The sequence below is a fragment of the Salvelinus fontinalis genome, unplaced genomic scaffold, assembly GCF_029448725.1.
Source record: "Salvelinus fontinalis isolate EN_2023a unplaced genomic scaffold, ASM2944872v1 scaffold_0162, whole genome shotgun sequence".
NCBI lineage: Eukaryota > Metazoa > Chordata > Actinopteri > Salmoniformes > Salmonidae > Salvelinus > Salvelinus fontinalis.
Genome location: NW_026600371.1, coordinates 249,208 through 272,470, shown reverse-complemented (window position 1 = coordinate 272,470; position 23,263 = coordinate 249,208). Strand labels below are relative to the sequence as shown.

Below are 23,263 nucleotides of genomic sequence, written 5' to 3'. Positions count from 1 at the left end.
CATGATCTCAAGCAAAGAGGCACTGAGTTTGAAGGCAGGCCATGAAATACATCTACAGGTACACCTCCAATTGACTCAAATTATGTCAATTAGCCTATCAGAAGATTCTAAAGCCAGGACATCATTTTTGGTCATTGTCCAAGTTGTTTAAAGGCACAGCCAAACTAGTGTTTGTAAACTTCTGACCCACTGTATGTACCATTTCAAATTGTGGACCAATTTGCACTGCAGTATCCTTCCCTGGTGGTCTAGTGGTTAGGATTCGGCGCTCTCACCGACGCGGCCCGGGTTCGATTCCAGGTCAGGGAATATCAGTACCACTTCAAATTACAAAACGATTTGCCCTGCAGTGTCCTTCTGAGGTTGATATTTTATATCTGAGGTCTTGGCTGATTTCTTTTGAAAATCCCATGATCTCAAGCAAAGAGGCACTGAGTTTGAAGGCAGGCCATGAAATACATCTACAGGTACACCTCCAATTGACTCAAATTATGTCAATTAGCCTATCAGAAGATTCTAAAGCCAGGACATCATTTTTGGTCATTGTCCAAGTTGTTTAAAGGCACAGCCAACCTAGTGTTTGTAAACTTCTGACCCACTGGATTTGTGATACACTGAATTATAAGTGAAATAATCTGTCTGTAAACAAATTTTGGAAAAATTACTTGTGTCATGCACAAAGTAGATGTCCTAACCGACTTGCCAAAACTATAGTTTGTTAACAAGAAATGTGTGGAATGGTTGACAAACGAGTTTTAATGACTCCAACCTAAGTGTATGTAAACTTCAGACTTCAACTGTATGTACCATTTCAAATTATGAAACAATTTGAATTGCAGTATCCTTCCCTGGTTGTCTAGTGGTTAGGATTCGGCGCTCTCACCACCGCGGCCCGTGTTCGATTCCCGGTCAGGGAATATCAGTAACACTTCAAATTACCAAATTATTTGCCCTGCAGTGTCCTTCTGAGGTCTACATTTTATATCTGAGGTCTTGGCTGATTTCTTTTGAAAATCCCATGATCTCAAGCAAAGAGGCACTGAGTTTGAAGGCAGGCCATGAAATACATCTACAGGTACACCTCCAATTGACTCAAATTATGTCAATTAGCCTATCAGAAGATTCTAAAGCCAGGACATCATTTTTGGTCATTGTCCAAGTTGTTTAAAGGCACAGCCAAACTAGTGTTTGTAAACTTCTGACCCACTGTATGTACCATTTCAAATTGTGGACCAATTTGCACTGCAGTATCCTTCCCTGGTGGTCTAGTGGTTAGGATTCGGCGCTCTCACCGACGCGGCCCGGGTTCGATTCCAGGTCAGGGAATATCAGTACCACTTCAAATTACAAAACGATTTGCCCTGCAGTGTCCTTCTGAGGTTGATATTTTATATCTGAGGTCTTGGCTGATTTCTTTTGAAAATCCCATGATCTCAAGCAAAGAGGCACTGAGTTTGAAGGCAGGCCATGAAATACATCTACAGGTACACCTCCAATTGACTCAAATTATGTCAATTAGCCTATCAGAAGATTCTAAAGCCAGGACATCATTTTTGGTCATTGTCCAAGTTGTTTAAAGGCACAGCCAACCTAGTGTTTGTAAACTTCTGACCCACTGGATTTGTGATACACTGAATTATAAGTGAAATAATCTGTCTGTAAACAAATTTTGGAAAAATTACTTGTGTCATGCACAAAGCAGATGTCCTAACCGACTTGCCAAAACTATAGTTTGTTAACAAGAAATGTGTGGAATGGTTGACAAACGAGTTTTAATGACTCCAACCTAAGTGTATGTAAACTTCAGACTTCAACTGTATGTACCATTTCAAATTATGAAACAATTTGAATTGCAGTATCCTTCCCTGGTTGTCTAGTGGTTAGGATTCGGCGCTCTCACCGCCGCGGCCCGTTTTCGATTCCCGGTCAGGGAATATCAGTACCACTTCAAATTACCAAATTATTTGCCCTGCAGTGTCCTTCTGAGGTCTACATTTTATATCTGAGGTCTTGGCTGATTTCTTTTGAAAATCCCATGATCTCAAGCAAAGAGGCACTGAGTTTGAAGGCAGGCCATGAAATACATCTACAGGTACACCTCCAATTGACTCAAATTATATCAATTAGCCTATCAGAAGATTCTAAAGCCAGGACATCATTTTTGGTCATTGTCCAAGTTGTTTAAAGGCACAGCCAACCTAGTGTTTGTAAACTTCTGACCCACTGTATGTACCATTTCAAATTGTGGACCAATTTGCACTGCAGTATCCTTCACTGGTGGTCTAGTGGTTAGGATTCGGCGCACTCACCGCCGCGGCCCGGGTTCGATTCCCGGTCAGGGAACTTCTCTTTTGCGACTTGTTTACTTGTGCAACCTGTCACAATGAATTTAGTAGGTTATTGCACATATGTACCACTTCAAATTACAAAACCATTTGCCCTGCAGTGTCCTTCCCTGTTGTTCTAGTTGTGCACCAGTCTCTCCTGCAGCAAAGCACCCCCACAACATGATGCTGCCACCCCTGTGCTTCACGGTTGGGATGGTGTTCTTCGGCTTGTAAGACACCCCCTTTCTCCTCCAAACACAACAATGGTCAATATGGCCAAACACTTCTATTTTTGTTTCATCAGACCAGAGGACATTTCTCCAAAAAGTAGGATCTTTGTCCCCAAACTGTAGTCTGGCATTTTCAGGTTATGTCGATATAGGACTCGTTTCACTGTAGATACTTCTGTATCTGTTTCCTCCAGCATCTTCACAAGGTCCTTTGCTGTTGTTTTGCATACTATTGCTTGTACAGAGGAACGTGGTACCTTCAGGCGTTTGGAAATTGCTCCCAAGGATGAACCAGACTTGTGGACGTCTACATTTTATTTCTGAGGTCTTGGCTGATTTCTTTTGAAAATCCCATGATCTCAAGCAAAGAGGCACTGAGTTTGAAGGCAGGCCATGAAATACATCTACAGGTACACCTCCAATTGACTCAAATTATGTCAATTAGCCTATCAGAAGATTCTAAAGCCAGGACATCATTTTTGGTCATTGTCCAAGTTGTTTAAAGGCACAGCCAACCTAGTGTTTGTAAACTTCTGACCCACTGGATTTGTGATACACTGAATTATAAGTGAAATAATCTGTCTGTAAACAAATTTTGGAAAAATTACTTGTGTCATGCACAAAGTAGATGTCCTAACCGACTTGCCAAAACTATAGTTTGTTAACAAGAAATGTGTGGAATGGTTGACAAACGAGTTTTAATGACTCCAACCTAAGTGTATGTAAACTTCAGACTTCAACTGTATGTACCATTTCAAATTATGAAACAATTTGAATTGCAGTATCCTTCCCTGGTTGTCTAGTGGTTAGGATTCGGCGCTCTCACCGCCGCGGCCCGGGTTCGATTCCCGGTCAGGGAATATCAGTACCACTTCAAGTTACAAAACGATTTGCCCTGCAGTGTCCTTCTGAGGTCTACATTTTATTTCTGAGGTCTTGGCTGATTTCTTTTGAAAATCCCATGATCTCAAGCAAAGAGGCACTGAGTTTGAAGGCAGGCCATGAAATACATCTACAGGTACACCTCCAATTGACTCAAATTATGTCAATTAGCCTATCAGAAGATTCTAAAGCCAGGACATCATTTTTGGTCATTGTCCAAGTTGTTTAAAGGCACAGCCAAACTAGTGTTTGTAAACTTCTGACCCACTGTATGTACCATTTCAAATTGTGGACCAATTTGCACTGCAGTATCCTTCCCTGGTGGTCTAGTGGTTAGGATTCGGCGCTCTCACCGACGCGGCCCGGGTTCGATTCCAGGTCAGGGAATATCAGTACCACTTCAAATTACAAAACGATTTGCCCTGCAGTGTCCTTCTGAGGTTGATATTTTATATCTGAGGTCTTGGCTGATTTCTTTTGAAAATCCCATGATCTCAAGCAAAGAGGCACTGAGTTTGAAGGCAGGCCATGAAATACATCTACAGGTACACCTCCAATTGACTCAAATTATGTCAATTAGCCTATCAGAAGATTCTAAAGCCAGGACATCATTTTTGGTCATTGTCCAAGTTGTTTAAAGGCACAGCCAACCTAGTGTTTGTAAACTTCTGACCCACTGGATTTGTGATACACTGAATTATAAGTGAAATAATCTGTCTGTAAACAAATTTTGGAAAAATTACTTGTGTCATGCACAAAGCAGATGTCCTAACCGACTTGCCAAAACTATAGTTTGTTAACAAGAAATGTGTGGAATGGTTGACAAACGAGTTTTAATGACTCCAACCTAAGTGTATGTAAACTTCAGACTTCAACTGTATGTACCATTTCAAATTATGAAACAATTTGAATTGCAGTATCCTTCCCTGGTTGTCTAGTGGTTAGGATTCGGCGCTCTCACCGCCGCGGCCCGTGTTCGATTCCCGGTCAGGGAATATCAGTACCACTTCAAATTACCAAATTATTTGCCCTGCAGTGTCCTTCTGAGGTCTACATTTTATATCTGAGGTCTTGGCTGATTTCTTTTGAAAATCCCATGATCTCAAGCAAAGAGGCACTGAGTTTGAAGGCAGGCCATGAAATACATCTACAGGTACACCTCCAATTGACTCAAATTATATCAATTAGCCTATCAGAAGATTCTAAAGCCAGGACATCATTTTTGGTCATTGTCCAAGTTGTTTAAAGGCACAGCCAACCTAGTGTTTGTAAACTTCTGACCCACTGTATGTACCATTTCAAATTGTGGACCAATTTGCACTGCAGTATCCTTCACTGGTGGTCTAGTGGTTAGGATTCGGCGCTCTCACCGCCGCGGCCCGGGTTCGATTCCCGGTCAGGGAACTTCTCTTTTGCGACTTGTTTACTTGTGCAACCTGTCACAATGAATTTAGTAGGTTATTGCACATATGTACCACTTCAAATTACAAAACCATTTGCCCTGCAGTGTCCTTCCCTGTTGTTCTAGTTGTGCACCAGTCTCTCCTGCAGCAAAGCACCCCCACAACATGATGCTGCCACCCCTGTGCTTCACGGTTGGGATGGTGTTCTTCGGCTTGTAAGACACCCCCTTTCTCCTCCAAACACAACAATGGTCAATATGGCCAAACACTTCTATTTTTGTTTCATCAGACCAGAGGACATTTCTCCAAAAAGTAGGATCTTTGTCCCCAAACTGTAGTCTGGCATTTTCAGGTTATGTCGATATAGGACTCGTTTCACTGTAGATACTTCTGTATCTGTTTCCTCCAGCATCTTCACAAGGTCCTTTGCTGTTGTTTTGCATACTATTGCTTGTACAGAGGAACGTGGTACCTTCAGGCGTTTGGAAATTGCTCCCAAGGATGAACCAGACTTGTGGACGTCTACATTTTATTTCTGAGGTCTTGGCTGATTTCTTTTGAAAATCCCATGATCTCAAGCAAAGAGGCACTGAGTTTGAAGGCAGGCCATGAAATACATCTACAGGTACACCTCCAATTGACTCAAATTATGTCAATTAGCCTATCAGAAGATTCTAAAGCCAGGACATCATTTTTGGTCATTGTCCAAGTTGTTTAAAGGCACAGCCAACCTAGTGTTTGTAAACTTCTGACCCACTGGATTTGTGATACACTGAATTATAAGTGAAATAATCTGTCTGTAAACAAATTTTGGAAAAATTACTTGTGTCATGCACAAAGTAGATGTCCTAACCGACTTGCCAAAACTATAGTTTGTTAACAAGAAATGTGTGGAATGGTTGACAAACGAGTTTTAATGACTCCAACCTAAGTGTATGTAAACTTCAGACTTCAACTGTATGTACCATTTCAAATTATGAAACAATTTGAATTGCAGTATCCTTCCCTGGTTGTCTAGTGGTTAGGATTCGGCGCTCTCACCGCCGCGGCCCGGGTTCGATTCCCGGTCAGGGAATATCAGTACCACTTCAAGTTACAAAACGATTTGCCCTGCAGTGTCCTTCTGAGGTCTACATTTTATTTCTGAGGTCTTGGCTGATTTCTTTTGAAAATCCCATGATCTCAAGCAAAGAGGCACTGAGTTTGAAGGCAGGCCATGAAATACATCTACAGGTACACCTCCAATTGACTCAAATTATGTCAATTAGCCTATCAGAAGATTCTAAAGCCAGGACATCATTTTTGGTCATTGTCCAAGTTCTTTAAAGGCACAGCCAAACTAGTGTTTGTAAACTTCTGACCCACTGTATGTACCATTTCAAATTGTGGACCAATTTGCACTGCAGTATCCTTCCCTGGTTGTCTAGTGGTTAGGATTCGGCGCTCTCACCGCCGCGGCCCGTGTTCGATTCCCGGTCAGGGAATATCAGTACCACTTCAAATTACCAAATTATTTGCCCTGCAGTGTCCTTCTGAGGTCTACATTTTATATCTGAGGTCTTGGCTGATTTCTTTTGAAAATCCCATGATCTCAAGCAAAGAGGCACTGAGTTTGAAGGCAGGCCATGAAATACATCTACAGGTACACCTCCAATTGACTCAAATTATATCAATTAGCCTATCAGAAGATTCTAAAGCCAGGACATCATTTTTGGTCATTGTCCAAGTTGTTTAAAGGCACAGCCAACCTAGTGTTTGTAAACTTCTGACCCACTGTATGTACCATTTCAAATTGTGGACCAATTTGCACTGCAGTATCCTTCACTGGTGGTCTAGTGGTTAGGATTCGGCGCTCTCACCGCCGCGGCCCGGGTTCGATTCCCGGTCAGGGAACTTCTCTTTTGCGACTTGTTTACTTATGCAACCTGTCACAATGAATTTAGTAGGTTATTGCACATATGTACCACTTCAAATTACAAAACCATTTGCCCTGCAGTGTCCTTCCCTGTTGTTCTAGTTGTGCACCAGTCTCTCCTGCAGCAAAGCACCCCCACAACATGATGCTGCCACCCCTGTGCTTCACGGTTGGGATGGTGTTCTTCGGCTTGTAAGACACCCCCTTTCTCCTCCAAACACAACAATGGTCAATATGGCCAAACACTTCTATTTTTGTTTCATCAGACCAGAGGACATTTCTCCAAAAAGTAGGATCTTTGTCCCCAAACTGTAGTCTGGCATTTTCAGGTTATGTCGATATAGGACTCGTTTCACTGTAGATACTTCTGTATCTGTTTCCTCCAGCATCTTCACAAGGTCCTTTGCTGTTGTTTTGCATACTATTGCTTGTACAGAGGAACGTGGTACCTTCAGGCGTTTGGAAATTGCTCCCAAGGATGAACCAGACTTGTGGACGTCTACATTTTATTTCTGAGGTCTTGGCTGATTTCTTTTGAAAATCCCATGATCTCAAGCAAAGAGGCACTGAGTTTGAAGGCAGGCCATGAAATACATCTACAGGTACACCTCCAATTGACTCAAATTATGTCAATTAGCCTATCAGAAGATTCTAAAGCCAGGACATCATTTTTGGTCATTGTCCAAGTTGTTTAAAGGCACAGCCAACCTAGTGTTTGTAAACTTCTGACCCACTGGATTTGTGATACACTGAATTATAAGTGAAATAATCTGTCTGTAAACAAATTTTGGAAAAATTACTTGTGTCATGCACAAAGTAGATGTCCTAACCGACTTGCCAAAACTATAGTTTGTTAACAAGAAATGTGTGGAATGGTTGACAAACGAGTTTTAATGACTCCAACCTAAGTGTATGTAAACTTCAGACTTCAACTGTATGTACCATTTCAAATTATGAAACAATTTGAATTGCAGTATCCTTCCCTGGTTGTCTAGTGGTTAGGATTCGGCGCTCTCACCGCCGCGGCCCGGGTTCGATTCCCGGTCAGGGAATATCAGTACCACTTCAAGTTACAAAACGATTTGCCCTGCAGTGTCCTTCTGAGGTCTACATTTTATTTCTGAGGTCTTGGCTGATTTCTTTTGAAAATCCCATGATCTCAAGCAAAGAGGCACTGAGTTTGAAGGCAGGCCATGAAATACATCTACAGGTACACCTCCAATTGACTCAAATTATGTCAATTAGCCTATCAGAAGATTCTAAAGCCAGGACATCATTTTTGGTCATTGTCCAAGTTCTTTAAAGGCACAGCCAAACTAGTGTTTGTAAACTTCTGACCCACTGTATGTACCATTTCAAATTGTGGACCAATTTGCACTGCAGTATCCTTCCCTGGTTGTCTAGTGGTTAGGATTCGGCGCTCTCACCGCCGCGGCCCGTGTTCGATTCCCGGTCAGGGAATATCAGTACCACTTCAAATTACCAAATTATTTGCCCTGCAGTGTCCTTCTGAGGTCTACATTTTATATCTGAGGTCTTGGCTGATTTCTTTTGAAAATCCCATGATCTCAAGCAAAGAGGCACTGAGTTTGAAGGCAGGCCATGAAATACATCTACAGGTACACCTCCAATTGACTCAAATTATATCAATTAGCCTATCAGAAGATTCTAAAGCCAGGACATCATTTTTGGTCATTGTCCAAGTTGTTTAAAGGCACAGCCAACCTAGTGTTTGTAAACTTCTGACCCACTGTATGTACCATTTCAAATTGTGGACCAATTTGCACTGCAGTATCCTTCCCTGGTGGTCTAGTGGTTAGGATTCGGCGCTCTCACCGCCGCGGCCCGGGTTCGATTCCCGGTCAGGGAACTTCTCTTTTGCGACTTGTTTACTTGTGCAACCTGTCACAATGAATTTAGTAGGTTATTGCACATATGTACCACTTCAAATTACAAAACCATTTGCCCTGCAGTGTCCTTCCCTGTTGTTCTAGTTGTGCACCAGTCGCTCCTGCAGCAAAGCACCCCCACAACATGGTGCTGCCACCCCTGTGCTTCACGGTTGGGATGGTGTTCTTCGGCTTGTAAGACACCCCCTTTCTCCTCCAAACACAACAATGGTCAATATGGCCAAACACTTCTATTTTTGTTTCATCAGACCAGAGGACATTTCTCCAAAAAGTAGGATCTTTGTCCCCAAACTGTAGTCTGGCATTTTCAGGTTATGTCGATATAGGACTCGTTTCACTGTAGATACTTCTGTATCTGTTTCCTCCAGCATCTTCACAAGGTCCTTTGCTGTTGTTTTGCATACTATTGCTTGTACAGAGGAACGTGGTACCTTCAGGCGTTTGGAAATTGCTCCCAAGGATGAACCAGACTTGTGGACGTCTACATTTTATTTCTGAGGTCTTGGCTGATTTCTTTTGAAAATCCCATGATCTCAAGCAAAGAGGCACTGAGTTTGAAGGCAGGCCATGAAATACATCTACAGGTACACCTCCAATTGACTCAAATTATGTCAATTAGCCTATCAGAAGATTCTAAAGCCAGGACATCATTTTTGGTCATTGTCCAAGTTGTTTAAAGGCACAGCCAACCTAGTGTTTGTAAACTTCTGACCCACTGGATTTGTGATACACTGAATTATAAGTGAAATAATCTGTCTGTAAACAAATTTTGGAAAAATTACTTGTGTCATGCACAAAGTAGATGTCCTAACCGACTTGCCAAAACTATAGTTTGTTAACAAGAAATGTGTGGAATGGTTGACAAACAAGTTTTAATGACTCCAACCTAAGTGTATGTAAACTTCAGACTTCAACTGTATGTACCATTTCAAATTATGAAACAATTTGAATTGCAGTATCCTTCCCTGGTTGTCTAGTGGTTAGGATTCGGCGCTCTCACCGCCGCGGCCCGGGTTCGATTCCCGGTCAGGGAATATCAGTACCACTTCAAGTTACAAAACGATTTGCCCTGCAGTGTCCTTCTGAGGTCTACATTTTATTTCTGAGGTCTTGGCTGATTTCTTTTGAAAATCCCATGATCTCAAGCAAAGAGGCACTGAGTTTGAAGGCAGGCCATGAAATACATCTACAGGTACACCTCCAATTGACTCAAATTATGTCAATTAGCCTATCAGAAGATTCTAAAGCCAGGACATCATTTTTGGTCATTGTCCAAGTTGTTTAAAGGCACAGCCAACCTAGTGTTTGTAAACTTCTGACCCACTGGATTTGTGATACACTGAATTATAAGTGAAATAATCTGTCTGTAAACAAATTTTGGAAAAATTACTTGTGTCATGCACAAAGTAGATGTCCTAACCGACTTGCCAAAACTATAGTTTGTTAACAAGAAATGTGTGGAATGGTTGACAAACGAGTTTTAATGACTCCAACCTAAGTGTATGTAAACTTCAGACTTCAACTGTATGTACCATTTCAAATTATGAAACAATTTGAATTGCAGTATCCTTCCCTGGTTGTCTAGTGGTTAGGATTCAGCGCTCTCACCGCCGCGGCCCGGGTTCGATTCCCGGTCAGGGAATTTCATTACCACTTCAAATTACAAAACGATTTGCCCTGCAGTGTCCTTCTGAGGTCTACATTTTATTTCTGAGGTCTTGGCTGATTTCTTTTGAAAATCCCATGATCTCAAGCAAAGAGGCACTGAGTTTGAAGGCAGGCCATGAAATACATCTACAGGTACACCTCCAATTGACTCAAATTATGTCAATTAGCCTATCAGAAGATTCTAAAGCCAGGACATCATTTTTGGTCATTGTCCAAGTTGTTTAAAGGCACAGCCAACCTAGTGTTTGTAAACTTCTGACCCACTGGATTTGTGATACACTGAATTATAAGTGAAATAATCTGTCTGTAAACAAATTTTGGAAAAATTACTTGTGTCATGCACAAAGTAGATGTCCTAACCGACTTGCCAAAACTATAGTTTGTTAACAAGAAATGTGTGGAATGGTTGACAAACGAGTTTTAATGACTCCAACCTAAGTGTATGTAAACTTCAGACTTCAACTGTATGTACCATTTCAAATTATGAAACAATTTGAATTGCAGTATCCTTCCCTGGTTGTCTAGTGGTTAGGATTCGGCGCTCTCACCGCCGCGGCCCTGGTTCGATTCCCGGTCAGGGAATATCATTACCACTTCAAATTACAAAACGATTTGTCCTTCTGAGGTCTACATTTTATATCTGAGGTCTTGGCTGATTTCTTTTGAAAATCCCATGATCTCAAGCAAAGAGGCACTGAGTTTGAAGGCAGGCCATGAAATACATCTACAGGTACACCTCCAATTGACTCAAATTATGTCAATTAGCCTATCAGAAGATTCTAAAGCCAGGACATCATTTTTGGTCATTGTCCAAGTTGTTTAAAGGCACAGCCAACCTAGTGTTTATAAACTTCTGACCCACTGTATGTACCATTTCAAATTGTGGACCAATTTGCACTGCAGTATCCTTCCCTGGTGGTCTAGTGGTTAGGATTCGGCTCTCTCACCGCTGCGGCCCGGGTTCGATTCCCTGTCAGGGAACTTCTCTTTTGCGACTTGTTTACTTGTGCAACCTGTCACAATGAATTTAGTAGGTTATTGCACATATGTACCACTTCAAATTACAAAACCATTTGACCAGGAGTGTCCTTCCCTGTTGTTCTAGTTGTGCACCAGTCTCTCCTGCAGCAAAGCACCCCCACAACATGATGCTGCCACCCCTGTGCTTCACGGTTGGGATGGTGTTCTTCGGCTTGTAAGACACCCCCTTTCTCCTCCAAACACAACAATGGTCAATATGGCCAAACACTTCTATTTTTGTTTCATCAGACCAGAGGACATTTCTCCAAAAAGTAGGATCTTTGTCCCCAAACTGTAGTCTGGCATTTTCAGGTTATGTCGATATAGGACTCGTTTCACTGTAGATACTTCTGTATCTGTTTCCTCCAGCATCTTCACAAGGTCCTTTGCTGTTGTTTTGCATACTATTGCTTGTACAGAGGAACATGGTACCTTCAGGCGTTTGGAAATTGCTCCCAAGGATGAACCAGACTTGTGGACGTCTACATTTTATTTCTGAGGTCTTGGCTGATTTCTTTTGAAAATCCCATGATCTCAAGCAAAGAGGCACTGAGTTTGAAGGCAGGCCATGAAATACATCTACAGGTACACCTCCAATTGACTCAAATTATGTCAATTAGCCTATCAGAAGATTCTAAAGCCAGGACATCATTTTTGGTCATTGTCCAAGTTGTTTAAAGGCACAGCCAACCTAGTGTTTGTAAACTTCTGACCCACTGGATTTGTGATACACTGAATTATAAGTGAAATACTCTGTCTGTAAACAAATTTTGGAAAAATTACTTGTGTCATGCACAAAGTAGATGTCCTAACCGACTTGCCAAAACTATAGTTTGTTAACAAGAAATGTGTGGAATGGTTGACAAACGAGTTTTAATGACTCCAACCTAAGTGTATGTAAACTTCAGACTTCAACTGTATGTACCATTTCAAATTATGAAACAATTTGAATAGCAGTATCCTTCCCTGGTTGTCTAGTGTTTAGGATTCGGCGCTCTCACCGCCGCGGCCTGGGTTCGATTCCCGGTCAGGGAATATCAGTACCACTTCAAATTACAAAATGATTTTCCCTGCAGTGTCCTTCTAAGGTCTACATTTTATATCTGAGGTCTTGGCTGATTTCTTTTGAAAATCCCATGATCTCAAGCAAAGAGGCACTGAGTTTGAAGGCAGGCCATGAAATACATCTACAGGTACACCTCCAATTGACTCAAATTATGTCAATTAGCCTATCAGAAGATTCTAAAGCCAGGACATCATTTTTGGTCATTGTCCAAGTTGTTTAAAGGCACAGCCAACCTAGTGTTTGTAAACTTCTGACCCACTGGATTTGTGATACACTGAATTATAAGTGAAATAATCTGTCTGTAAACAAATTTTGGAAAAATTACTTGTGTCATGCACAAAGTAGATGTCCTAACCGACTTGCCAAAACTATGGTTTGTTAACAAGAAATGTGTGGAATGGTTGACAAACGAGTTTTAATGACTCCAACCTAAGTGTATGTAAACTTCAGACTTCAACTGTATGTACCATTTCAAATTATGAAACAATTTGAATTGCAGTATCCTTCCCTGGTTGTCTAGTGGTTAGGATTCGGCGCTCTCACCGCCGCGGCCCGGGTTCGATTCCCGGTCAGGGAATTTCATTACCACTTCAAATTACAAAACGATTTGCCCTGCAGTGTCCTTCTGAGGTCTACATTTTATTTCTGAGGTCTTGGCTGATTTCTTTTGAAAATCCCATGATCTCAAGCAAAGAGGCACTGAGTTTGAAGGCAGGCCATGAAATACATCTACAGGTACACCTCCAATTGACTCAAATTATGTCAATTAGCCTATCAGAAGATTCTAAAGCCAGGACATCATTTTTGGTCATTGTCCAAGTTGTTTAAAGGCACAGCCAACCTAGTGTTTGTAAACTTCTGACCCACTGGATTTGTGATACACTGAATTATAAGTGAAATAATCTGTCTGTAAACAAATTTTGGAAAAATTACTTGTGTCATGCACAAAGTAGATGTCCTAACCGACTTGCCAAAACTATAGTTTGTTAACAAGAAATGTGTGGAATGGTTGACAAACGAGTTTTAATGACTCCAACCTAAGTGTATGTAAACTTCAGACTTCAACTGTATGTACCATTTCAAATTATGAAACAATTTGAATTGCAGTATCCTTCCCTGGTTGTCTAGTGGTTAGGATTCGGCGCTCTCACCGCCGCGGCCCGGGTTCGATTCCCGGTCAGGGAATATCAGTACCACTTCAAATTACAAAATGCTTTGCCCTGCAGTGTCCTTCTAAGGTCTACATTTTATATCTGAGGTCTTGGCTGATTTCTTTTGAAAATCCCATGATCTCAAGCAAAGAGGCACTCAGTTTGAAGGCAGGCCATGAAATACATCTACAGGTACACCTCCAATTGACTCAAATTATGTCAATTAGCCTATCAGAAGATTCTAAAACCAGGACATCATTTTTGGTCATTGTCCAAGTTGTTTAAAGGCACAGCCAACCTAGTGTTTGTAAACTTCTGACCCACTGTATGTACCATTTCAAATTGTGGACCAATTTGCACTGCAGTATCCTTCCCTGGTGGTCTAGTGGTTAGGATTCGGCGCTCTCACCGCCGCGGCCCGGGTTCGATTCCCGGTCAGGGAACTTCTCTTTTGCGACTTGTTTACTTGTGCAACCTGTCACAATGAATTTAGTAGGTTATTGCACATATGTACCACTTCAAATTACAAAACCATTTGCCCTGCAGTGTCCTTCCCTGTTGTTCTAGTTGTGCACCAGTCTCTCCTGCAGCAAAGCACCCCCACAACATGATGCTGCCACCCCTGTGCTTCACGGTTGGGATGGTGTTCTTCGGCTTGTAAGACACCCCCTTTCTCCTCCAAACACAACAATGGTCAATATGGCCAAACACTTCTATTTTTGTTTCATCAGACCAGAGGACATTTCTCCAAAAAGTAGGATCTTTGTCCCCAAACTGTAGTCTGGCATTTTCAGGTTATGTCGATATAGGACTCGTTTCACTGTAGATACTTCTGTATCTGTTTCCTCCAGCATCTTCACAAGGTCCTTTGCTGTTGTTTTGCATACTATTGCTTGTACAGAGGAACGTGGTACCTTCGGGCGTTTGGAAATTGCTCCCAAGGATGAACCAGACTTGTGGACGTCTACATTTTATTTCTGAGGTCTTGGCTGATTTCTTTTGAAAATCCCATGATCTCAAGCAAAGAGGCACTGAGTTTGAAGGCAGGCCATGAAATACATCTACAGGTACACCTCCAATTGACTCAAATTATGTCAATTAGCCTATCAGAAGATTCTAAAGCCAGGACATCATTTTTGGTCATTGTCCAAGTTGTTTAAAGGCACAGCCAACCTAGTGTTTGTAAACTTCTGACCCACTGGATTTGTGATACACTGAATTATAAGTGAAATAATCTGTCTGTAAACAAATTTTGGAAAAATTACTTGTGTCATGCACAAAGTAGATGTCCTAACCGACTTGCCAAAACTATAGTTTGTTAACAAGAAATGTGTGGAATGGTTGACAAACGAGTTTTAATGACTCCAACCTAAGTGTATGTAAACTTCAGACTTCAACTGTATGTACCATTTCAAATTATGAAACAATTTGAATTGCAGTATCCTTCCCTGGTTGTCTAGTGGTTAGGATTCGGCGCTCTCACCGCCGCGGCCTGGGTTCGATTCCCGGTCAGGGAACTTCTCTTTTGCGACTTGTTTACTTGTGCAACCTGTCACAATGAATTTAGTAGGTTATTGCACATATGTACCACTTCAAATTACAAAACCATTTGCCCTGCAGTGTCCTTCCCTGGTGTTCTAGTTGTGCACCAGTCTCTCCTGCAGCAAAGCACCCCCACAACATGATGCTGCCACCCCTGTGCTTCACGATTGGGATGGTGTTCTAGTGGTTAGTGGTTACGATTCGGCGCTCTCACCGCCGCGGCTCGTCGTTCGATTCCCGGTCAGGGAACTTCACTTTTGCGACTTGTTTACTTGTGCAACCTGTCACAATGAATTTAGTAGGTTATTGCACATATGTACCACTTCAAATTACAAAACCATTTGCCCTGCAGTGTCCTTCCCTGGTGTTCTAGTGGTGCACCAGTCTCTCCTGCAGCAAAGCACCCCCACAACATGATGCTGCCACCCCTGTCCTTCACGGTTGGGATGGTGTTCTTCGGCTTGTAAGACACCCCCTTTCTCCTCCAAACACAACAATGGTCAATATGGCCAAACACTTCTATTTTTGTTTCATCAGACCAGAGGACATTTCTCCAAAAAGTAGGATCTTTGTCCCCAAACTGTAGTCTGGCATTTTCAGGTTATGTCGATATAGGACTCGTTTCACTGTAGATACTTCTGTATCTGTTTCCTCCAGCATCTTCACAAGGTCCTTTGCTGTTGTTTTGCATACTATTGCTTGTACAGAGGAACGTGGTACCTTCAGGCGTTTGGAAATTGCTCCCAAGGATGAACCAGACTTGTGGACGTCTACATTTTATTTCTGAGGTCTTGGCTGATTTCTTTTGAAAATCCCATGATCTCAAGCAAAGAGGCACTGAGTTTGAAGGCAGGCCATGAAATACATCTACAGGTACACCTCCAATTGACTCAAATTATGTCAATTAGCCTATCAGAAGATTCTAAAGCCAGGACATCATTTTTGGTCATTGTCCAAGTTGTTTAAAGGCACAGCCAAACTAGTGTTTGTAAACTTCTGACCCACTGTATGTACCATTTCAAATTGTGGACCAATTTGCACTGCAGTATCCTTCCCTGGTGGTCTAGTGGTTAGAATTCGGCGCTCTCACCGCCGCGGCCCGGGTTCGATTCCCGGTCAGGGAATATCAGTACTACTTCAAATTACAAAGCGATTTGCCCTGCAGTGTCCTTCTGAGGTCTACATTTTATATCTGAGGTCTTGGCTGATTTCTTTTGAAAATCCCATGATCTCAAGCAAAGAGGCACTGAGTTTGAAGGCAGGCCATGAAATACATCTACAGGTACACCTCCAATTGACTCAAATTATGTCAATTAGCCTTTCTAAAGCCAGGACATCATTTTTGGTCATTGTCCAAGTTGTTTAAAGGCACAGCCAAACTAGTGTTTGTAAACTTCTGACCCACTGTATGTACCATTTCAAATTGTGGACCAATTTGCACTGCAGTATCCTTCCCTGGTGGTCTAGTTGTTAGGATTCGGCGCTCTCACCGCCGCGGCCCGGGTTCGATTCGCGGTCAGGGAATATCAGTACCACTTCAAATTACAAAACGATTTGCCCTGCAGTGTCCTTCTGAGGTTGACATTTTATATCTGAGGTCTTGGCTGATTTCTTTTGAAAATCCCATGATCTCAAGCAAAGAGGCACTGAGTTTGAAGGCAGGCCATGAAATACATCTACAGGTACACCTCCAATTGACTCAAATTATGTCAATTAGCCTATCAGAAGATTCTAAAGCCAGGACATCATTTTTGGTCATTGTCCAAGTTGTTTAAAGGCACAGCCAACCTAGTGTTTGTAAACTTCTGACCCACTGGATTTGTGATACACTGAATTATAAGTGAAATAATCTGTCTGTAAACAAATTTTGGAAAAATTACTTGTGTCATGCACAAAGTAGATGTCCTAACCGACTTGCCAAAACTATAGTTTGTTAACAAGAAATGTGTGGAATGGTTGACAAACGAGTTTTAATGACTCCAACCTAAGTGTATGTAAACTTCAGATTTCAACTGTATGTACCATTTCAAATTATGAAACAATTTGAATTGCAGTATCCTTCCCTGGTTGTCTAGTGGTTAGGATTCGGCGCTCTCACCGCCGCGGCCCGGGTTCGATTCCCGGTCAGGGAACATTTTATTTCTGAGGTCTTGGCTGATTTCTTTTGAAAATCCCATGATCTCAAGCAAAGAGGCACTGAGTTTGAGGGCAGGACATGAAATACATCTACAGGTACACCTCCAATTGACTCAAATTATGTCAATTAGCCTTTCTAAAGCCAGGACATAATTTTTGGTCAATGTCCAAGTTGTTTAAAGGCACAGCCAAACTAGTGTTTGTAAACTTCTGACCCACTGTATGTACCATTTCAAATTGTGGACCAATTTGCACTGCAGTATCCTTCCCTGGTGGTCTAGTGGTTAGGATTTGGCGCTCTCACCGCCGCGGCCCGGGTTCGATTCGCGGTCAGGGAATATCAGTACCACTTCAAATTACAAAACGATTTAACCTGCAGTGTCCTTCTGAGGTTGACATTTTATATCTGAGGTCTTGGCTGATTTCTTTTGAAAATCCCATGATCTCAAGCAAAGAGGCACTGAGTTTGAAGGCAGGCCATGAAATACATCTACAGGTACACCTCCAATTGACTCAAATTATGTCAATTAGCCTATCAGAAGATTCTAAAGCCAGGACATCATTTTTGGTCATTGTCCAAGTTGTTTAAAGGCACAGCCAACCTAGTGTTTGTAAACTTCTGACCCACTGGATTTGTGATACACTGAATTATAAGTGAAATAATCTGTCTGTAAACAAATTTTGGAAAAATTACTTGTGTCATGCACAAAGCAGATGTCCTAACCGACTTGCCAAAACTATAGTTTGTTAACAAGAAATGTGTGGAATGGTTGACAAACGAGTTTTAATGACTCCAACCTAAGTGTATGTAAACTTCAGACTTCAACTGTATGTACCATTTCAAATTATGAAACAATTTGAATAGCAGTATCCTTCCCTGGTTGTCTAGTGGTTAGGATTCGGCGCTCTCACCGCCGCGGCCCGGGTTCGATTCCCGGTCAGGGAATATCAGTACCACTTCAAGTTACAAAACGATTTTCCCTGCAGTGTTCTTCTGAGGGCTACATTTTATTTCTGAGGTCTTGGCTGATTTCTTTTGAAAATCCCATGATCTCAAGCAAAGAGGCACTGAGTTTGAAGGCAGGCCATGAAATACATCTACAGGTACACCTCCAATTGACTCAAATTATGTCAATTAGCCTTTCTAAAGCCAGGACATAATTTTTGGTCATTGTCCAAGTTGTTTAAAGGCACAGCCAAACTAGTGTTTGTAAACTTCTGACCCACTGTATGTACCATTTCAAATTGTGGACCAATTTGCAGTGCAGTATCCTTCCCTGGTGGTCTAGTGGTTAGGATTTGGCGCTCTCACCGCCGCGGCCCGGGTTCGATTCGCGGTCAGGGAACATCAGTACCACTTCAAATTACAAAACGATTTACCCTGCAGTGTCCTTCTGAGGTTGACATTTTATATCTGAGGTCTTGGCTGATTTCTTTTGAAAATCCCATGATCTCAAGCAAAGAGGCACTGAGTTTGAAGGCAGGCCATGAAATACATCTACAGGTACACCTCCAATTGACTCAAATTATGTCAATTAGCCTATCAGAAGATTCTAAAGCCAGGACATCATTTTTGGTCATTGTCCAAGTTGTTTAAAGGCACAGCCAACCTAGTGTTTGTAAACTTCTGACCCACTGGATTTGTGATACACTGAATTATAAGTGAAATAATCTGTCTGTAAACAAATTTTGGAAAAATTACTTGTGTCATGCACAAAGCAGATGTCCTAACCGACTTGCCAAAACTATAGTTTGTTAACAAGAAATGTGTGGAATGGTTGACAAACGAGTTTTAATGACTCCAACCTAAGTGTATGTAAACTTCAGACTTCAACTGTATGTACCATTTCAAATTATGAAACAATTTGAATAGCAGTATCCTTCCCTGGTTGTCTAGTGGTTAGGATTCGGCGCTCTCACCGCCGCGGCCCGGGTTCGATTCCCGGTCAGGGAATATCAGTACCACTTCAAGTTACAAAACGATTTTCCCTGCAGTGTTCTTCTGAGGGCTACATTTTATTTCTGAGGTCTTGGCTGATTTCTTTTGAAAATCCCATGATCTCAAGCAAAGAGGCACTGAGTTTGAAGGCAGGCCATGAAATACATCTACAGGTACACCTCCAATTGACTCAAATTATGTCAATTAGCCTATCAGAAGATTCTAAAGCCAGGACATCATTTTTGGTCATTGTCCAAGTTGTTTAAAGGCACAGCCAAACTAGTGTTTGTAAACTTCTGACCCACTGTATGTACCATTTCAAATTGTGGACCAATTTGCACTGCAGTATCCTTCCCTGGTGGTCTAGTGGTTAGGATTCGGCGCTCTCACCGCCGCGGCCCGGGTTCGATTCCCGGTCAGGGAATATCAGTACCACTTCAAATTACAAAGCGATTTGCCCTGCAGTGTCCTTCTGAGGTCTACATTTTATATCTGAGGTCTTGGCTGATTTCTTTTGAAAATCCCATGATCTCAAGCAAAGAGGCACTGAGTTTGAAGGCAGGCCATGAAATACATCTACAGGTACACCTCCAATTGACTCAAATTATGTCAATTAGCCTATCAGAAGATTCTAAAGCCAGGACATCATTTTTGGTCATTGTCCAAGTTGTTTAAAGGCACAGCCAACCTAGTGTTTGTAAACTTCTGACCCACTGGATTTGTGATACACTGAATTATAAGTGAAATAATCTGTCTGTAAACAAATTTTGGAAAAATTACTTGTGTCATGCACAAAGTAGATGTCCTAACCGACTTGCCAAAACTATAGTTTGTTAACAAGAAATGTGTGGAATGGTTGACAAACGAGTTTTAATGACTCCAACCTAAGTGTATGTAAACTTCAGACTTCAACTGTATGTACCATTTCAAATTATGAAACAATTTGAATTGCAGTATCCTTCCCTGGTTGTCTAGTGGTTAGGATTCGGCGCTCTCACTGCCGCGGCCCGGGTTCGATTCCCGGTCAGGGAATATCAGTACCACTTCAAGTTACAAAACGATTTGCCCTGCAGTGTCCTTCTGAGGTCTACATTTTATTTCTGAGGTCTTGGCTGATTTCTTTTGAAAATCCCACGATCTCAAGCAAAGAGGCACTGAGTTTGAAGGCAGGCCATGAAATACATCTACAGGTACACCTCCAATTGACTCAAATTATGTCAATTAGCCTTTCTAAAGCCAGGACATCATTTTTGGTCATTGTCCAAGTTGTTTAAAGGCACAGCCAAACTAGTGTTTGTAAACTTCTGACCCACTGTATGTACCATTTCAAATTGTGGACCAATTTGCACTGCAGTATCCTTCCCTGGTGGTCTAGTGGTTAGGATTTGGCGCTCTCACCGCCGCGGCCCGGGTTCGATTCGCGGTCAGGGAATATCAGTACCACTTCAAATTACAAAACGATTTGCCCTGCAGTGTCCTTCTGAGGTTGACACTTTATATCTGAGGTCTTGGCTGATTTCTTTTGAAAATCCCATGATCTCAAGCAAAGAGGCACTGAGTTTGAAGGCAGGCCATGAAATACATCTACAGGTACACCTCCAATTGACTCAAATTATGTCAATTAGCCTATCAGAAGATTCTAAAGCCAGGACATCATTTTTGGTCATTGTCCAAGTTGTTTAAAGGCACAGCCAACCTAGTGTTTGTAAACTTCTGACCCACTGGATTTGTGATACACTGAATTATAAGTGAAATAATCTGTCTGTAAACAAATTTTGGAAAAATTACTTGTGTCATGCACAAAGCAGATGTCCTAACCGACTTGCCAAAACTATAGTTTGTTAACAAGAAATGTGTGGAATGGTTGACAAACGAGTTTTAATGACTCCAACCTAAGTGTATGTAAACTTCAGACTTCAACTGTATGTACCATTTCAAATTATGAAACAATTTGAATAGCAGTATCCTTCCCTGGTTGTCTAGTGGTTAGGATTCGGCGCTCTCACCGCCGCGGCCCGGGTTCGATTCCCGGTCAGGGATTATCAGTACCACTGCAAGTTACAAAACGATTTTCCCTGCAGTGTCCTTCTGAGGGCTACATTTTATTTCTGAGGTCTTGGCTGATTTCTTTTGAAAATCCCATGATCTCAAGCAAAGAGGCACTGAGTTTGAAGGCAGGCCATGAAATACATCTACAGGTACACCTCCAATTGACTCAAATTATGTCAATTAGCCTATCAGAAGATTCTAAAGCCAGGACATCATTTTTGGTCATTGTCCAAGTTGTTTAAAGGCACAGCCAAACTAGTGTTTGTAAACTTCTGACCCACTGTATGTACCATTTCAAATTGTGGACCAATTTGCATTGCAGTATCCTTCCCTGGTGGTCTAGTGGTTAGGATTCGGCGCTCTCACCGCCGCGGCCCGGGTTCGATTCCCGGTCAGGGAACTTCTCTTTTGCGACTTGTTTACTTGTGCAACCTGTCACAGTGAATTTAGTAGGTTATTGCACATATGTACCACTTCAAATTACAAAACCATTTGCCCTGCAGTGTCCTTCCCTGGTGTTCTAGTTGTGCACCAGTCTCTCCTGCAGCAAAGCACCCCCACAACATGATGCTGCCACCCCTGTGCTTCACAGTTGGGATGGTGTTCTAGTGGTCTAGTGGTTAGTATTTGGCGCTCTCACCGCCGCGGCTCGGGTTCGATTCCCGGTCAGGGAACTTCACTTATGCGACTTGTTTACTTGTGCAACCTGTCACAATGAATTTAGTAGGTTATTGCACATATGTACCACTTCAAATTACAAAACCATTTGGCCTACAGTGTCCTTCCCTGGTGTTCTAGTGGTCCACCAGTCTCTCCTGCAGCATAGCACCCCCACAACATGATGCTGCCACCCCTGTCCTTCACGGTTGGGATGGTGTTCTTCGGCTTGTAAGACACCCCCTTTCTCCTCCAAACACAACAATGGTCAATATGGCCAAACACTTCTATTTTTGTTTCATCAGACCAGAGGACATTTCTCCAAAAAGTAGGATCTTTGTCCCCAAACTGTAGTCTGGCATTTTCAGGTTATGTCGATATAGGACTCGTTTCACTGTAGATACTTCTGTATCTGTTTCCTCCAGCATCTTCACAAGGTCCTTTGCTGTTGTTTTGCATACTATTGCTTGTACAGAGGAACGTGGTACCTTCAGGCGTTTGGAAATTGCTCCCAAGGATGAACCAGACTTGTGGACGTCTACATTTTATTTCTGAGGTCTTGGCTGATTTCTTTTGAAAATCCCATGATCTCAAGCAAAGAGGCACTGAGTTTGAAGGCAGGCCATGAAATACATCTACAGGTACACCTCCAATTGACTCAAATTATGTCAATTAGCCTATCAGAAGATTCTAAAGCCAGGACATCATTTTTGGTCATTGTCCAAGTTGTTTAAAGGCACAGCCAACCTAGTGTTTGTAAACTTCTGACCCACTGGATTTGTGATACACTGAATTATAAGTGAAATAATCTGTCTGTAAACAAATTTTGGAAAAATTACTTGTGTCATGCACAAAGTAGATGTCCTAACCGACTTGCCAAAACTATAGTTTGTTAACAAGAAATGTGTGGAATGGTTGACAAACGAGTTTTAATGACTCCAACCTAAGTGTATGTAAACTTCAGACTTCAACTGTATGTACCATTTCAAATTATGAAACAATTTGAATTGCAGTATCCTTCCCTGGTTGTCTAGTGGTTAGGATTCGGCGCTCTCACCGCCGCGGCCCGGGTTCGATTCCCGGTCAGGGAATATCAGTACCACTTCAAGTTACAAAACGATTTGCCCTGCAGTGTCCTTCTGAGGTCTACATTTTATTTCTGAGGTCTTGGCTGATTTCTTTTGAAAATCCCACGATCTCAAGCAAAGAGGCACTGAGTTTGAAGGCAGGCCATGAAATACATCTACAGGTACACCTCCAATTGACTCAAATTATGTCAATTAGCCTTTCTAAAGCCAGGACATCATTTTTGGTCATTGTCCAAGTTGTTTAAAGGCACAGCCAAACTAGTGTTTGTAAACTTCTGAC

The 23,263-nt window shown here is 42.0% G+C and overlaps 15 non-coding genes across 15 annotated transcripts; all 15 read left to right on the top strand.

Moving 5' to 3' along the window:
* Nucleotides 1-3,345: 3,345 nt before the first annotated feature.
* On the top strand, nucleotides 3,346-3,417 carry trnae-cuc (transfer RNA glutamic acid (anticodon CUC)). The gene has a single exon. It is a non-coding gene; the product is annotated as a tRNA-Glu (tRNA).
* Nucleotides 3,418-5,845: 2,428 nt separating this feature from the next.
* Nucleotides 5,846-5,917, top strand: trnae-cuc (transfer RNA glutamic acid (anticodon CUC)). The gene has a single exon. It is a non-coding gene; the product is annotated as a tRNA-Glu (tRNA).
* Nucleotides 5,918-7,737: 1,820 nt separating this feature from the next.
* On the top strand, nucleotides 7,738-7,809 carry trnae-cuc (transfer RNA glutamic acid (anticodon CUC)). Its single transcript has one exon. It is a non-coding gene; the product is annotated as a tRNA-Glu (tRNA).
* A 746-nt stretch (nucleotides 7,810-8,555) lies between these two features.
* trnae-cuc (transfer RNA glutamic acid (anticodon CUC)) lies at nucleotides 8,556-8,627 on the top strand. The gene has a single exon. It is a non-coding gene; the product is annotated as a tRNA-Glu (tRNA).
* Nucleotides 8,628-9,629: 1,002 nt separating this feature from the next.
* trnae-cuc (transfer RNA glutamic acid (anticodon CUC)) lies at nucleotides 9,630-9,701 on the top strand. The gene has a single exon. It is a non-coding gene; the product is annotated as a tRNA-Glu (tRNA).
* Nucleotides 9,702-12,926: 3,225 nt separating this feature from the next.
* On the top strand, nucleotides 12,927-12,998 carry trnae-cuc (transfer RNA glutamic acid (anticodon CUC)). The gene has a single exon. It is a non-coding gene; the product is annotated as a tRNA-Glu (tRNA).
* Nucleotides 12,999-13,534: 536 nt separating this feature from the next.
* Nucleotides 13,535-13,606, top strand: trnae-cuc (transfer RNA glutamic acid (anticodon CUC)). The gene has a single exon. It is a non-coding gene; the product is annotated as a tRNA-Glu (tRNA).
* A 337-nt stretch (nucleotides 13,607-13,943) lies between these two features.
* On the top strand, nucleotides 13,944-14,015 carry trnae-cuc (transfer RNA glutamic acid (anticodon CUC)). The gene has a single exon. It is a non-coding gene; the product is annotated as a tRNA-Glu (tRNA).
* Nucleotides 14,016-16,166: 2,151 nt separating this feature from the next.
* On the top strand, nucleotides 16,167-16,238 carry trnae-cuc (transfer RNA glutamic acid (anticodon CUC)). The gene has a single exon. It is a non-coding gene; the product is annotated as a tRNA-Glu (tRNA).
* Nucleotides 16,239-17,174: 936 nt separating this feature from the next.
* Nucleotides 17,175-17,246, top strand: trnae-cuc (transfer RNA glutamic acid (anticodon CUC)). Its single transcript has one exon. It is a non-coding gene; the product is annotated as a tRNA-Glu (tRNA).
* An 878-nt stretch (nucleotides 17,247-18,124) lies between these two features.
* Nucleotides 18,125-18,196, top strand: trnae-cuc (transfer RNA glutamic acid (anticodon CUC)). Its single transcript has one exon. It is a non-coding gene; the product is annotated as a tRNA-Glu (tRNA).
* A 936-nt stretch (nucleotides 18,197-19,132) lies between these two features.
* Nucleotides 19,133-19,204, top strand: trnae-cuc (transfer RNA glutamic acid (anticodon CUC)). The gene has a single exon. It is a non-coding gene; the product is annotated as a tRNA-Glu (tRNA).
* A 337-nt stretch (nucleotides 19,205-19,541) lies between these two features.
* On the top strand, nucleotides 19,542-19,613 carry trnae-cuc (transfer RNA glutamic acid (anticodon CUC)). Its single transcript has one exon. It is a non-coding gene; the product is annotated as a tRNA-Glu (tRNA).
* Nucleotides 19,614-21,566: 1,953 nt separating this feature from the next.
* On the top strand, nucleotides 21,567-21,638 carry trnae-cuc (transfer RNA glutamic acid (anticodon CUC)). The gene has a single exon. It is a non-coding gene; the product is annotated as a tRNA-Glu (tRNA).
* Nucleotides 21,639-22,914: 1,276 nt separating this feature from the next.
* On the top strand, nucleotides 22,915-22,986 carry trnae-cuc (transfer RNA glutamic acid (anticodon CUC)). The gene has a single exon. It is a non-coding gene; the product is annotated as a tRNA-Glu (tRNA).
* Nucleotides 22,987-23,263: the final 277 nt, after the last annotated feature.